This window comes from Capricornis sumatraensis, chromosome 20, assembly GCF_032405125.1.
Source record: "Capricornis sumatraensis isolate serow.1 chromosome 20, serow.2, whole genome shotgun sequence".
Classification (NCBI taxonomy): domain Eukaryota; kingdom Metazoa; phylum Chordata; class Mammalia; order Artiodactyla; family Bovidae; genus Capricornis; species Capricornis sumatraensis.
Window position 1 is genome coordinate 21,677,210 of NC_091088.1, and position 16,311 is coordinate 21,693,520.

A 16,311-nucleotide genomic window follows, 5' to 3' on the forward strand; every position below is an offset into this window, starting at 1 on the left:
CATTGGTCAAGGCTCTAAATAAATCAGCTTCCTCCGAAAGGTCTTTACTCTTTGTTTCATTATTATATTATCTCCACTAACAGCACTTTGGTCTGGATCAAAGTTATTAGAGAAACTCTCTGATAGTGTATCCTAGGTATTCTGATTCATAGTTTGAATCTATAATGTCTAACCAGGACCTGGCTCCCAAATACTGGCTGAACTGAATTGCAGTCTCAAGTAGCATCTCCTATTCTTCTCTACTTCTAGTGCGAATTTGCTATAATTTCAGTCCAACACGGACGCACAGACAAGCTGTCTATGCAGAGTAATTAAAAGGTATTTAAGTTCACCTTAATTGTCAACACAATATCCGATTAAGGAGACAGCAAAAAAGGTTCAGCTGTGAATTTAGTTTTGACGTATTTGGAAAATGGAAATAATTGGATAATTTGTTATTTTCAGGTGGAATTAGGGAAAAAGAATAAGCATTCAACAGGAGAACATTTTCTCTATGCAAAAGGTCTGTGTTGTACAAACACTAACTTCTTCCCAATAAACTTATTCTACATTCTTTTTCAGTACATACTCATGCTCGGTTCACTTCAGTCACTCAAGTTGTATCCGACTTTTGCGACCCCATGAATCACAGCATGCCAGGCTTCCCCGTCCATCACCAACTACCGGAGTTTACACAAACTCATGTCGATTGAGTCGGTGATGCCCTCCAGCCATCTCATCCTCTGTTGTCCCCTTCTCTTCCTGCCCCCAATCCCTCCCAGCATCAGAGTCTTTTCCAATGAGTCAACTCTTGGCATGAGGTGGCCCAAGTACTGGAGTTTCAGCTTTAGCATCAGTCCTTCCAATGAACACCCAGGACAGATTTCTTTTAGAACGGACTTGTTGGATCTCCTTGCAGTCCAAGGGACTCTCAAGAGTCTTCTCCAACACCACAGTTCAAAAGCATCAATTCTTTGGCGCTCAACTTTCTTCACAATCCAACTCTCGCATCCATACATGACCACTGGAAAAACCATAGTCCTGACTAGACGGACCTTTGTTGGCAAAGTAATGTCTCTGCTTTTGAATATGCTATCTAGGTTGGTCATAACCTTCCTCCCAAGGAGTAAGCATCTTTTAATTTCATGGCTGCAATCACCATCTGCAGTGATTCTGGAGTCCCCAAAAATGAAGTCTGACACTGTTTCCACTGTTTTTCCCTCTATTTCCCATGAAGTGATGGGACCAGATGCCATGATCTCCGTTTTCTGAATGTTGAGCTTTAAGCCAACTTTTTTACTCTCCTCTTTCACTTTCATCAAGAGGCTTTTTAGTTCCTCTTCACTTTCTGCCATATGGGTGGTGTCATCTGCATATCTGAGGTTATTGAGATTTCTCCCAGCAATCTTGATTCCAGCTTGTGCTTCATCCAGCCCAGCATGTCTCATGATATACTCTGCATATAAGTTAAATAAGCAGGGTGACAACATACAGCCTTGACATACTCCTTTTCCTTTTCCTATTTGGAACTAATCTGTTCTTCCATGTCCAGTTCTAACTGTTGCTTCCTGATCTACATAGCGATTTCTCAAGAGGCATGTCAAGTGGTCTGGTGTTCCCATTTCTTTAAGAATTTCCCTGAGTTTCTTGTGGTACACACAATCAAAGGCTTTGGCATAGTTAATAAAGCAGAAATAGATGTTTTTCTGGAACTCTCTTGCTTTTTCCATGATCCAACGGATGTTGGCAATTTGATCTCTGGTTCCTCTGCCTTCTAAATACAGCCTGAATACCTAGAAGTTTACGATTCACATACTGTTGAAGCTTGGTTGGATAATTTTGAGCGTCACTTTACTAGCATGTGAGATGAGTACAATTGTGCAGTAGTTTGAGCATTCTTTGGCACTGCCTTTCTTTGGGATTGGAATGAAAACTGACCTTTTCCAGTCCTGTGGCCACTGCTGAGTTTTCCAAATTTGCTGGCATATTGAGTGCAGCACTTTGACAGCATCATTTTTCAGGATTTGAAATAGCTCAACTGGAATGTCATCATTTCCATTAGCTTTGTTCGTAGTGATGCCTTCTAAGACCCACTTGAGTTTGCATTCTAGGGTGGCCGGCTCTAGGTGATTGATCACACTACTGTGATTATCTGGGACATGAAGATCTCTTTTGTATAGTTCTTTTGTGTATCTTGCCACTTCTTGATATCTTTTGCTTCTGATAGGTTCATAACATTTCAGTCCTTTATTGAGCCCATCTTTGCATGAAATGTTCCCTTGATATCTCTAGTTTTCTTGAAGAGATCTCTAGACTTTCCCATTCTACTGTTTTCCTCTATTTCTTTGTATTGATCACTAAGGAAGGCTTTCTTATCTCTCCTTGCTCTTCTATGGAACTCTGCATTCAAATGGGTATATCTTTCCTTTTCTCCTCTGCCTTTCGCTTCTTTTATTCACAGCTGTTTGTAAGGCTTCCTGAGACAACAATTTTGCCTTTTTGCATTTCTTTGCCTTGGGGATGGTCTTGATCCCTGTCTCCTGTACAGTGTCATGAACTTCCATCCATAGTTCTTCAGGCACTCTGTCTATCAGATCTAATCCCTTGAATCTATCTGTCACTTCCACTGTATAATCGTATGGTATTTGATTTAGGTCATACCTGAATGGTCCGGTGGTTTTCCCTACTTTCTTCAATTTAACTCTGAATTTGGCATAAAGGAGTTCATGGTCTGTGCCACAGTCAGCTCCCAGTCTTGTTTTTGGTGACTATATAGAGCTTCTCCATCTTTGGCTGCAAAGAAAATAATCAATCTGATTTTGGTGTTGACCATCTGGTAATGTCCATGTGTAGAGTCTTCTCTTGTGTTGTTGGAGAGGGTGTCTGCTATGACCAGTGCATTCTCTTGGCAAAACTCTATTAGCCTTTGCCCTGCTTCATTCTGTACTCCAAGGCCAAATTTGCCTATTATTCCAGGTATTGCTTGACTTCCATCTTTTGTATTCCAGTCCCCTACAATGAAAAGGACATTTTTTTGGGTGTTAGTTCTAGACGGTCTCATGGGTCATCATAGAACCATTCAACTTCAGCTTCTTCAGTATTACTGGTCAGGGCAAAGACTTGGATTACCGTGATACTGACTGGTTTGCCTTGGAAACGAACACAGATCATTCTGTCGTTTTTTTGAGACTGCATCCAAGTACTGCATTTCAGACTCTTTTGTTGGCTATGATGGCCACTGCATTTCTTCTAAGATATTCTTGCCCACAGTAGTCGATATAATGGTTATTGAGTTAAATTCACCCATTCCAGTCCATCATAGTTCGCTGATTCCTAAAATGTCGATGTTCACTCTTGCCATCTCCTGTTTGATCACTTCCAATTTGCCTTGATTCATGGACCTAACAACATTCCATGTTCCTATGGAATATTGCTCTTTATAGCATAGGACTTTACTTCCATCACCAATCATATCCACAACTGGGTGTTGATTTTGCTTTGCCTCTGCATTCTTTCTAGAGTTATTTCTCCACTGATCTCCAGTAGCATACTGGGCAGCTATCAACCTGGGGAGTTCATCTTTCAGTGTCATTTCCTTTTGTCTTTTTATACTGTTTTAATTACATTCAAAATAATCAGACTCAGGCTAGAGAGTCTATGACAAATTTAATATAAAGTTATTTCAGAAGAGTTTTCTCAGGTTCCCAACAAGCTTGTAAATATAAGCCAAATAGGAATTAAGAAAACACAAATTTTACATAGATGAGCTCTACGAGGCTAATCATGTGGCTGTCTTTAATGAAAATGCAAACAGTTATTGATTTATCACAGAATTTTTTATAGGTTTGCTTTGAAATAAGTTATAGCTAGAATTTTGGAAAACCTCAACTACTAATTTTTGACATTTTCTTCTAGGAGCTATTTAACAAAACATACATTTCAAATGAAGAATCTAGAGTAATGATACAGCAAACAGTATAAAGTGGCTAATTATGGGCCAAATGCAGATTAAAGATATATTTCATTTGACCTACACATTATTTTAAAAAGTTTGAATTCAGAAGTAAAACAAAATAAAAATCATATTTCAAATAAAAATTAAAATTTCCAGCTTCTTTTGAAATATTACGTCTGGCAACCAACTGGCCCTTTTCAGACATAGCGAGTACCTGCAGGCAGGTCAAGGTCCAGCCTTTCCAAACTGTTCACTCACTTTGGTTTCCTTCTGGGCCCCATGAGACATTTGAGTTTGCAGCCCCTACTGAAACATCAACTGTAACATTGCTATCTTGAACATTTCAAATCAACATTAAAGTTCTTGACAGTATTTTAAGTTTTGTAATTTTTATATTAATATCTCTTAAAAGGCAGTTAGCAGATTCTTAAAGTCTATTTTACCTGTAAGTGTCTATTTTACAAATAGTGTCTATTTACCATTCTGATGACTTACCAAGCCAAAGTGAGGGGAGAGAGAAACAGCTTCCGTTTCTTTTATGGTACATTTTAAGATGACTGAAAACTGTATCTGCAGTTGTTTAACAGAATTAAATTGTTTAAAAATTCAAATAGCTGAAAATAAAATTCATTTTTCCTCTTGCCTTTAATGCTGCTCTTTGTATGCAACATAGTTTTTCATTAAGAAACATACCAGGAAACTTCCCCGGTGGCTCGGTGGAAAAGAATCCACCTGCCAAAGCAGGAAACACAGGTTTAACACCTTGTCTGGGAAGATTCCACATGTTGCTTGAGCCTGTGTTTTAGAGCCCAGGAACCACAACTACTGAGTCCAGATGCCAGAACTTTCAAAGCCCATGTGCCCTAGAGCCCAGGCTCCACAAAAAGAGGAGCTGCCACAACAAGAAGCCCATGCACTGCACCTGGAGTGTAGCCCCTGCTGGCAGCAACTAGAAAAAACCTGCACAGCAACAGAAATCCAGTACAGTAGAAAGAAAACAACAACTAAAAAGCAGACACCACATTTTTAAAGCAACTATACCCATATAAACTATAATTTCCTCAACTCCATTTGATGGGCAAGGTCACAGATGCAAACTGCTCTGATGACAAAGGAATAAAACAGCAGAGATGAAAAAGAGGGCAGGTCTGAAAGCCAAGATGAATTTATCTGTTAAGATGTCTTAACCTCTGTGGAAAATTTCAGTTATTTTTCCCCCACCCTCCTCCCTGCCATCGCCCCACAGGAAACACAATTATGTCAAAGTGTTCATTTCTGGGCATCATCACCCTCAATTTCAAATAATAGCATTTGTCAAAGAATGAATTTAAATGTAATTAATGTCAACTGTAGCTTTTAGTTGCCTATAGTAACAGCTCTTGGAAATGACTGCTAATCCACCCACTTTTCAACGATCAGCTTATACTGAGTTGTTTTTAAGATACTCGGGTAAAAGCAGTTACTAGGAGATGGCAATGGCACCCTACTCCAGTACTCTTGCCTGGAAAATCCGATGGACGGGGGAGCCTGGTAGGCTGCGGTCCATGGGGTCGCTAAGAGTTGGACATGACTGAGCAACTTCACTTTCACTTTTCACTTTCATGCATTGGAGAAGGAAATGGCAACCCATTCCAGTGTTCTTGCCTGGAGAATGCCAGGGATGAGGAAGCCTGGTGGGCTGCTGTCTATGGGGTCGCACAGAGTCAGACACGACTGAAGTGACTTAGCAGTAGCAGGAGATGGCTCTACTGTCAGTATGGGTCTAGTATGCTTCTCTAAGCTGCCTAGTCCAGTGGTTTTAAAACATTTTTGCTCGAACAGACTCTAAAAGAATTTAGAAAAACCTGATGGCTCAGCAGGTAAAGAGTCTGCCTGCAACAGAAGAGACAGAGGAGATGGAGTTCCGATCCCTGGGTCGGCAAGGTCCCCTGGAGGAGGAAATGGCAAGCTGCTCCAGGATTCTTGCCTGGAAAATTTCATGGACAGAGAAGCCTGGCAGTCTACCGTACAAAGGGTTGCAAAGACTCGTACAGGAACGACTGAGCAACTAAACACAGATATATCCCTTAATACATTTAAGCTCATTTCTAAGAAAGCAATGTAAATATTTTCATTGTCTTAAATATCTTCCCAGCTCAAGAGACATAAGAGACATGGGTTTGGTCCCTGGTTCGGGAAGATTCCCTGGAGGAGGAAATACCACTCTACTCCAGTATTCTTTGGAGAAGGCAATGGCACCCCACTCCAGTATTCTTGCCTGGAAAATCCCACGGACGGAGGAGCCTGGTAGGCTGCGGTCCATGGGGTCGCTAAGAGTGGGACACGACTGAACGACTTCACTTTCACTTTTCACTTTTATGCACTGGAGAAGGAAATGGCAACCCACTCCAGTGTTCTTGCCTGGAGAATCCCAGGGACAAGGAGCCTGGTGGGCTGCTGCCTATGGCGTCACACAGAGTCGAACACGACTGAAGCGACTTAGCAGACTTAGCAGCCAGTATTATTGCTGAGAGACAAACTATAATACAAGGGGTTGCAAAGAATCAGACACGACTGAATATCTGAGCCACAAATAGCTACAAAATATGTAAACACTTAAATCTGTTAGAATTATTGATATTTTTAAAATAAAATGATTATCTAATGGAACAAAACAGCCTAGAAATTAACCTACGTACTTACAGTCAATTAATCAAAGACAAAAGAAAAAGTGAAAGTCTCTCAGTCGTGTCTGACTCTGCTACAGAAGTACTGAATAGACATTTTTCCAAAGAGAAAATGCAGATGGTCAAAAGGCACATGAAAACATGCTCAAAACTGCTAATTATCAGAGAAATGTAAATCAAAACTATAATGAGACATCACCTCACACCTGTCAGAATAGTTATCATCAACAAGAACACAAATAACAAATGTTGGTGAGGATGTGGAGAAAAGGGAACCCTAGCACACTGCTGGTAGAAATGTAAACTGGTATAGCCACTGTGAAAAACAGTGTGGAGGTTTCTCAAATATTAAAAATAGAGTTGGGCCTCCCTGGCGGCTCAGTGGTGAAAAACCTGCCTGCCAATGCAGAAGACATGGGTTTGACCCCTGAGCTGTGAAGATTCCACATGTCATGGAGCAGCTGGACCTGTGTGCCCCAACTACTATGCCTGTGCTCTAGAGCCTGAGAGCCACAACTACTGAAGCCCGAGCGCCACAACTACCGAAGCCCGAGCGCCCAGAGCCTGTGCTGCACAACAAGAGAGACTGCTGCAGGGAAGCCCACACCCCACAACTAGAGAGTAGCCCCGTCCACTATAACCAGAGAAAAGCCTGCACAGCCAAAAATAAATAAATAAGTAAAATTTATTAACTTGTATATGATCATATATGAAATAGATCTCCAGTCCAGGTTCGATGCATGAGAGAGGGTGCTCAGGGCTGGAGCACTGTGATGACCCAGAGGGAAGGGATGGGGAGGGAGGTGGCAGGGGGGTTCAGGATGCGGAACACATGTATACCCATGGCTGATTCAGATCAGTGCAAAAACCACTACAATATTGTAAAGTAATTAGCCTCCAACCAAGATAAACAAATTAAATTTAAAAATTATAAAGAAATAAAAATAGAGCTATCATATACTCAGCAATTCCACGCCTGGATATATATATCTTAAAAAAATAAAAACACTAATTCAAAAAGATATATGTTCATAACAGCATTACTTACAAAAGCCAAGATATGCAAGCAACCCAAGTGTCTTAACAGATGAACAGATGAAGATGTTATCTATGTTATATATATATACACACATATGTATGTGTGCTTGTATGTGTGAGAGAGGTATACACACATAACCACATATACTCACAATGGAATACCTACTTATCTATAAATGGCAAAACTTAGAGACCATTATGCTAAGTAAAATGTGTTAGACAAAGATAAACACTGTAACATATCACTAGTATATGGAATATAAAAAACAGAAGAAACTAGTGAATATAATAAAAAACAAGGAGGTTGGCTCACAAATATAACAGAGAATAAACTAGTGGTTAGCAGTGGGGAGAGGGAAGGAGGAGGGGCAATACAGTGGCAGGGGAGTAAGACATACAAACTGTTAAGTATAAAGCGAAGACATATTATACATCACAGGGAAGAGAGCCAATATTTTATAATAACTATAAATGGCATATAACCCTTAAAACTGTGACTCACTATATTGTACATGTGTAACTGATACAATACTGTATAGCATTTAAACCTCAATTAAAAAAAATAATCGTTAAAAATGTATTCAGTAGGATATGGAATATAGATACCATATTGACTGTTATCCACCATCATCCACATATACCCATAAACCACTTTAAAAAACTCCTCTTTCTTTTATCCTTGAGCTTATACTTTAAATTTTCTTACAAAATTTTATGATGATGTAAAATTTTTTTATATCTGGTCTTTTCAGTGATCGCTCTATCATGTATCTCCAAGAAATGTTTATGTCTTCAAATTGGTATTGAAATTGGCTTCATGTACCCAGGTGTTTAAAAAAAATTCTCTTTGAGGTTATTTTAACTACTACTGTACAACTGATGAAAATGCACATGTTTGATAGCCTCTTAAATGAAAGGTAAAATTTTACTGGAAATCCATTTTTTGAAGAGATGAATGGAGTTTTAAAATATTAGTTTCATTTCAGTTCAGTTCAGTCACAGTCATGTCTGACTCTTTGTGACCCCATGAATCACAGCACGCCAAGCCTCTCTGTCCATCACCAACTCTCGGAGTTACCCAAACTCATGTGCATCGAGTCGGTGATGCCATCCAGCCATCTCATCATCTGTCGTCCCCTTCTCCTCCTGCCCCCAATCCCTCCCAGCATCAGAGTCTTTTCCAATGAGTCAACTCTTCGCATCTGGTGGCCAAAGTATTGGAGTTTCAGCCTCAGTATCAGTCCTTCCAATGAACACCCAGGACTGATCTCCTTTAGGATGGACTGGTTGGACCTCCTTGCAGTCCAAGGGACTCTCAAGAGTCTTCTCCAACACCACAGTTCAAAAGCATCAATTCTTTGGTGCTCAGCTTTCTTCACCGTCCAATTCTCACATCCATACATGACCACTGGAAAAACCACAGCCTTGACGAGACGGACCTTTGTTGGCAAAGTAATGTCTCTGCTTTTGAATATGCTGTCTAGGTTGGTCATAACTTTCCTTTCAAGGAGTAAGCGTCTTTTAATTTCATGGCTGCAATCACCATCTCCAGTGATTTTGGAGTCCTAAAAAATGAAGTCTGACACTGTTTCCCCATCTATTTGCCATGAAGTGATGGGGCCAGATGCCATGATCTTCGTTTTCTGAATGTTGAGCTTTAAGCCAACTTTTTCACTATCCTCTTTCACTTTCATCAAGAGGTTTTTTAGTTCCACTTCACTTTCTGCCGTAAGGGTGGTATCATCTGCATATCTGAGGTGATTGAGATTTCTCCTGGCAATCTTGATTCCAGCTTGGTCTTCTTCCACCTGAGCTTTTCTCATGTACTCTGCATATAAGTTAAATAAGCAGGGTGACAATATACAGCCTTGATGTACTCCTTTTCCTATTTGGAACCAGTCTGTTGTTCCATGTCCAGTTCTAACTGTTGTTTCCTGATCTGCATATAGGTTTCTCAAGAGGCAGGTCAGGTGGTCTGGTATTCCCATCTCTTTCAGAATTTACTTATCTTTAAATAACATGACATTGCTAGAATGAGACAGTATTCAGCATAAAGTCTATATTTTTTCTTCATCTTTTTTAGATACAGATATTAAGAAATCTTGTTCATGTGTTTTCATTACAACCTCCCTGGAAATTTAATATTAAACATAGTTTTTTTAGGTATGATAAATACATTGTGATTATGTATTTTTTAAACATCTTTATTTTTAGATGTATTTTAATATTTATTTATATTTATTTACTTATAGATATTTATAGATTTAATATTTATTTACCCGGGATCGATCCCTGGGTCAGGAAGATCCTCTGGAGAAGGAAACGGCAACCTACTCCAGTACTCTTTCCTGGAAAATCCCATCGATGGAGGAGCCTGCTAGGCTACAGTCTAGGGGGTCGCAAAGAATAGGACACGACTGAGCGACGTCACTACTACTACTCACTACTATAGATATTTATAGATTTAAATGTCAGGGGAGGGAGTGAGAGAGGGAAATGAAGGAAAAGTTGTGAAAGAAATGACAGGCCAAGAGTTGCTGAGTTTAGTTGGTATATTATATGCAAATTCACTGTCCCATATGTTCCATCTTTCCATATGTTTAAATTTTTCCATAATAAAGTAAAAAAAAAAATTAAAGCTGCTGATTTATCTTATTCAACTTATGGAAAATGTTTGCCGTAAGATACAACCAAGAAATCCAGTCCTCACTGTCAAACCATCTCCAAATGAAGGTTAGTTTGTGTTAAGAATTCGATCTCTTTTTTTCAATTAGAATAAATGTGTTAACAAGTGTTTCAAAGAAAAATGGAAAAACTGCTGAGAAAAGTACACATTATATATTATAGGAAAGATTACTAAAAGCAGTCAAGATTAAAACAAGGTAGTTTTGATAAAACTGTTTTAACAATTTTCATAACAGGTTATAAGAATAAGATAGTAAAGTGACATGCTGTTTATCTTTAATGAACTTAAAGCAATGCAATGTGAAGTACAGCTAAAAGAATCTATAATACAGTAAGTATGAGAAAAATGTATCAGTCGATTAAATGTATGTGAATATTGAACTCTGGAATCTGGCTTTTGTAGTAATTAAATAAAAGTAATCATAAGAGGAACTAAAAAGCCTCTTGAAAGTGAAAGAGGAGAGTGAAAAAGTTGGCTTAAAGCTCAACATTCAGAAAACGAAGATCATGGCATCTGGCCCCATCACTTCATGGCAAAGAGATGGGGAAACAGTGGAAACAGTGTCAGACTTTATTTTTTTGGGCTCCATAATCACTGCAGATGGTGACTGCAGCCATGAAATTAAAAGACGCTTACTCCTTGGAAGGAAAGTTATGACCAACCTAGACAGCATATTCAAAAGCAGAGACATTACTTTGCCAACAATGGTCCGTCTAGTCAACGCTGTGGTTTTTCCAGTGGTCATGTATGGATGTGAGAGTTGGATGGTGAAGAAAGCTGAGCGCCAAAGAATTGATGCTTTTGAACTGTGGTGTTGGAGAAGACTCTTGAGAGTCCCTTGGACTGCAAGGAGGTCCAACCAGTCCATCCTAAAGGAGATCAGTCCTGGGTGTTCATTGGAAGGAATGCATCTAAAGTTGAAACTCCAATACTTTGGCCACCAGATGTGAAGAGCTGACTCATTGGAAAAGACCCTGATGCTGGGAGGGATTGGGGGCAGGAGGAAAAGAGGACGACAGATGATGAGATGGCTGGATGGCATTACCGACTCGATGGACATCAGTTTGAGTAAACTCCGGGAGTCAGTGATAAACAGGGAGACCTGGCATGCTGTGATTCAAGGGGTCACAAAAAGTCAGACACGACTGAGCGACTGAAATGAACTGAACTGAATCACAACAAGAAATAATACCACTTCTTTCTTATTTCTTTAGACATACCACATTTCCCCCTACGACTTTAATAAGGGGAAAAGGTATACACTACAAGAAATTATTTCACTCATGGAACCAACATGTAAGTTTACTTTCTATCAATAGGAGAAAGAAAAAATAAACGTTTCTTAGACAAAATAAGATATCTGACTTTAAATGGAATTTTCTTGATATGATTTGATAAAATAGATTTTAGCTATTGTTACCAAAAATGGGTACCAAATATGAAATAAATTATGTAAAAGTTTTATCCATAGGTTTAGTGGTCCTTGAGAACATTCCAGTCACACCTGAAACAATCACTGTCATGATCCAAAACTACACTGGCATGAAAAGTACCTTCTTTCCATTTAATTATGTTTTTTAGGGACAAAATACTAAGAATAGCTAAAACGTTGGCTTTGTTGAAATTGGTGTTTCTTATGGATAGTCTTTGCTTTGCTCTCCCAGGACCCTCTCTCAGTAATTATTAGATTCTTTGACAGTAATCAGGGAATGGAGGAGGCAAAGTTATTTAACAAAAGCTGTCATTACTCCCGTAACCCTTCTCTAGCACACCTGAGTTCAGAACATCTTAAATGTGGATCAAAGTGCTCTTTTTGCTGCCAAGCTTCATCTGAAGGTATTATGACAGAGGAAAATCTGGAGATTCTATTAGTTTACTGTTTCTGTGTTTGATGCTCTATGGGTTTTTACTACCCTGGAAATGTACCGTTTGTGAATTTTAGGAAGGGTAAGGAATATGGTGTCTTAAGTCATTTCAGTTGTGTCTGACTCTTTGTGACCCTATGGACCATAGTCAGCCAGGCTCCTCTGATCATGGGATTCTCCACGCAAGAATATTGGAGTGGGTTGCCATGCCCTCCTCCATGGGATATTCCCAACCCAGGGATCAAACCCATGTCTCCTGAGGTTCCTGCATTGTAGGAGGATTCTCTAGTGCTGAGCCACCAGGGAACCCTCAAGGAATATGGCATTCTTATATGAAAGAGAAGAAAGTTATAGGGATAATGGGTATATACTCAGGCACATCAATTTTAGGTAGGAGTGCCTATGAAACCTGAGGATCTAGCTGCTCAAATGATCTGTGTTTGCAAATTCCTTTGCAAGTCTTCACTTATCGTAAAGTAAATAAACACAGCCCACTATACTGTGTTTCCAAAGATGGCCACATTATTTCCTATCCCCCATACTCTTGTACATTTCAATTAAGACATGCTCACATCAACAAGTAGAATCCATAATCCTCAAATTCCCTAGAATATTAGCTAGTTCTTTGATTAGAATACAGCAGTGATTCTGTTTTACTGCTAGGACTGGGCATTAAAGAGATCTCCAGCTTCTGTCTACACCTCTTGTATTGCTCCTTCTTGGAAAACAATCACTATGCTACCACGAATTCTAAGTTAACCATGTTGGAGCACCACCAAGATCCCTGTGACGAGAACAATGGTAATGGCTGTACATAACTGAAGGCAAGAAGACAATCTTGGAAGACCAAGATTCAAATGCCAGATCTGCCATTTATTTATATATTGCAATGGTCACTTAACCTTTGAATTACCTGGCTCCTTGAGAGCCTCTTGAGCTACATAGCTAGCTATCTGTTGTGAGAAAAACATGAGACAATTCATGCAAACTGCCAACTCCAGAGTTACTAAGTAGTCATCTAAAAATCCAAATAGGCTTGTTTGAGATTTTCTTTCTTCTCATCAGTCCCCATCCAACCCCAAGCCTTACAGAACACAAGTTGTACAACCTGAAGTATGCCTCCTCAGGATGGGCATGGTGAGCAGTCGGATATATGAGAGAAGAGAATTGGAGAACAGAATTACTCTGGTAAATAACTGATGGGTTATTCATTCACTCTTGGACCTCTATTAGAATCAAAGGTGTGGGACAGACCAGATAAATCTTAAGGACCTCTAAGAAATAGCATCTTACATTCGTAAAAGAGAACGTGGAGATTTCTTTGAGCCATATTCTTACTTTGTCCAAAAGTTCCTACCTCCATAGGGTAATATTATACCTGAGAGAAATCACAGGTCAGGAAAACAGAAGAGTTGGAAGTCTGAGGAAAACCACAGGCTCCCATCTCTACTCAGCACTTCTATGGAACTCAGGGAACTGCATGTAGCCCAGAGCCTAGGCCTCCAGACTGTTAAAAACCAAGTATCTGTAAGGCATTCTCAACAGTATATACATACTTAAATCATGCAACAGGATGCTAATGAAAGAGGACTTAACCTGCAGTTTCAGGAATTACAAATTATTTTGATTCATTTTACCCTAAATTGAAATGATAATATATACCAAACTTACTCAAAATTTGCTCTATACATAAGCTGTTCTAACTGTGCTTGTTACATATGCAAAAAGTAGTAAGTAAAAGAAAATGCTTTTATCTCAAAGGAAACAAATTTTTTGATATATGCTAATAGAAATATGTTGAATTCGAAACACTTAAATTCATCAATATTCATGAAGAACTATTATTGTTGAATTTACTCGCACAGAAACTCAAAAGAAGCTCTTTTTCTGAAAGATTACTACAAAGGAAACACATCTAAAAAATGTAACATTTAACTAAAAACAATGAGTAAATTTTAAGACTAACATCTTAAATTCACTTAGAAAAAATCAGAAGTTCACTTACACACAACACTGCCAACCAGAACATAAAACAAAGCAGTATGATAAATCAGCAGGGAATCAGGGGTCATTTAACTGACTCCCCAAAGCTTCTGATAGGACTCCAGGAAATAAAATTATGGATCCTTGAGTAACATGTCACTGGAAATAATGACAGCATGTAGAATTCTAAGGCATCAGGCTAAAAGTTTTTCACTATTTCTGTGGCTTAATTTTGAGGGGGAAAAAAAAAGGTCTAGAAGAGAAAAGAGAGAATTAGTGAATTCATCTCCAATAGCAAAGTTTCTTTAGGAAAAGAGAAAAGTTAGAAAACTGATGCTCTGTTTCTATGCAAATACCAACAAAAAACTGATTTCTCAAGTCCTAACAGATTTCTTTAAACAACAATGTTCAAAATACATACGATGTATAAGGTGAGAGAGGGGGCTGGTAGGGGAATTCTAAGAAAATATGAATCATCTCAGAGCTAGTTTTTCTGTTAAGATTATGAGTACTAATGCTGATAAAGTTAAAAGCTCTCTTGAGAGCTTTTACTTGGTTTCCTTTTGCATTATAAATCTCTTTAATTTTCATATTTTTTCTAAATAATAGATATACATGAAAAATATTTCATTAGGATAAATATTGGCAGTATTTTCTGTAATGCTATAGAAAGCAAACAAAATCAGCAGTAAAAATTAATGGTGATTTAATAAATCAGTCATTGATTATAATGTGAGAAAATTACATGGTTACATACAAAAAAGGGATTTCTGAATTGAGATTAAATACCTATATTTAAATAGAAGATAGTTTTTTTTGCTAATGGAGGAAAAATATCCACCCACATAACTAAGTTAAAAATGGCTGCTTCCAGTGCCATTAATATTTCATTCAAAATATTCAAGCAGATGCTTGTGAAGTAAAGAGTATAGCAAAAGTTTGTCACATACCTACACTAATATTCCCAGGTATACCCCTCAGGCCTGACTCAGTTACATGTTTGAATTCTGTATATGAATCACAGAAAATCTGAACAGACCAACATTACATTTGGCTTTGATTAAAATTACAGGTACAAGTGTTTTCACATCAGTACTAAAAACAATATTCTGAACGCTTATGCAGCATCAGTTTCAAATACCCTTTTACAGAAAATGCTCATTAACGATAACCTCATATCACTGCAAAAGATGCTCTAATACTTAATAGCTAGGTGTTATTTCTCAATAATGTGAAACATTATTACATTATTTCAAGTCATTATGAAGTGAGCACACTTCAATGATTCCTGGTATCTCAGAAGATTTAGCACCATTCCTGTCCTTATCAGATAACACCACTGTTCCAAGCAAAAGGGATTTTTCTACCTATCTCTGTTGCTGGCTTAGGCTGACCACCTGCACCCTTACTCCACATGATGTTAGTTTTACCTGTGGGCAGTCTCCTTTTTCCATGTTCCATGCCTGTACTGGGCCACTTACAGTCATGGGCTTTTCAGCACAATCCCATGGGAATATTTAGCATTCTATTCAAAGATCACTGCAAAATTTTCTAGAAAATTTAGGTTCGAGTCAAATTTGATTAAGATAATCTTGGGGTCAGGCATAAATAAGCACAATATTTAAGCTGCAAAAGGTAGATTAGGTTTCTTGATAGATAGGAGTGCACTGCCAAACTGAAGTCACACAAATAGTCCAAAATGTTAATACCGATGGCTTTTTAACTTATGCACCTAATCATATGTCTGTAACTTATAAAATGGATATGACTAAATACATTTATCTTATTTTAGTAACATATTAATGGTTGCCCCAATAGAGAAATCTTCAGCTTTCTTTTGTCTAAATAATGATAATGCTAGCTATAGTCATCCTAACAATGCTCTTGACAGAAATTCTTTATTGCCAATTTACATAATTTCATTTTAAAAGGTCGTATCAGGACAAATCTTGGATACAAACTTGTTACCTATAATAGGGTTAGCCACTATTGTTTAATATGTAACTGAAGTTTAAATGATAAATATCTTGAAACAGGAGAGTACTACTCCAGTATACTGCAGTATATCAGAGTATAATGTATAAAAGAGTAAAAGTGAATATATCTTCAGGCAGAATAAGTTTCTAAAGAAGCATCAGA

The 16,311-nt window shown here is 38.3% G+C and overlaps 1 protein-coding gene across 1 annotated transcript in view; it reads right to left on the reverse strand.

The window, feature by feature from the left end:
• The window catches only part of ITFG1 (integrin alpha FG-GAP repeat containing 1), a 307,723-nt gene that overhangs the window by 280,205 nt on the left and 11,207 nt on the right, over nt 1–16,311 (reverse strand). The window lies entirely within an intron of this gene.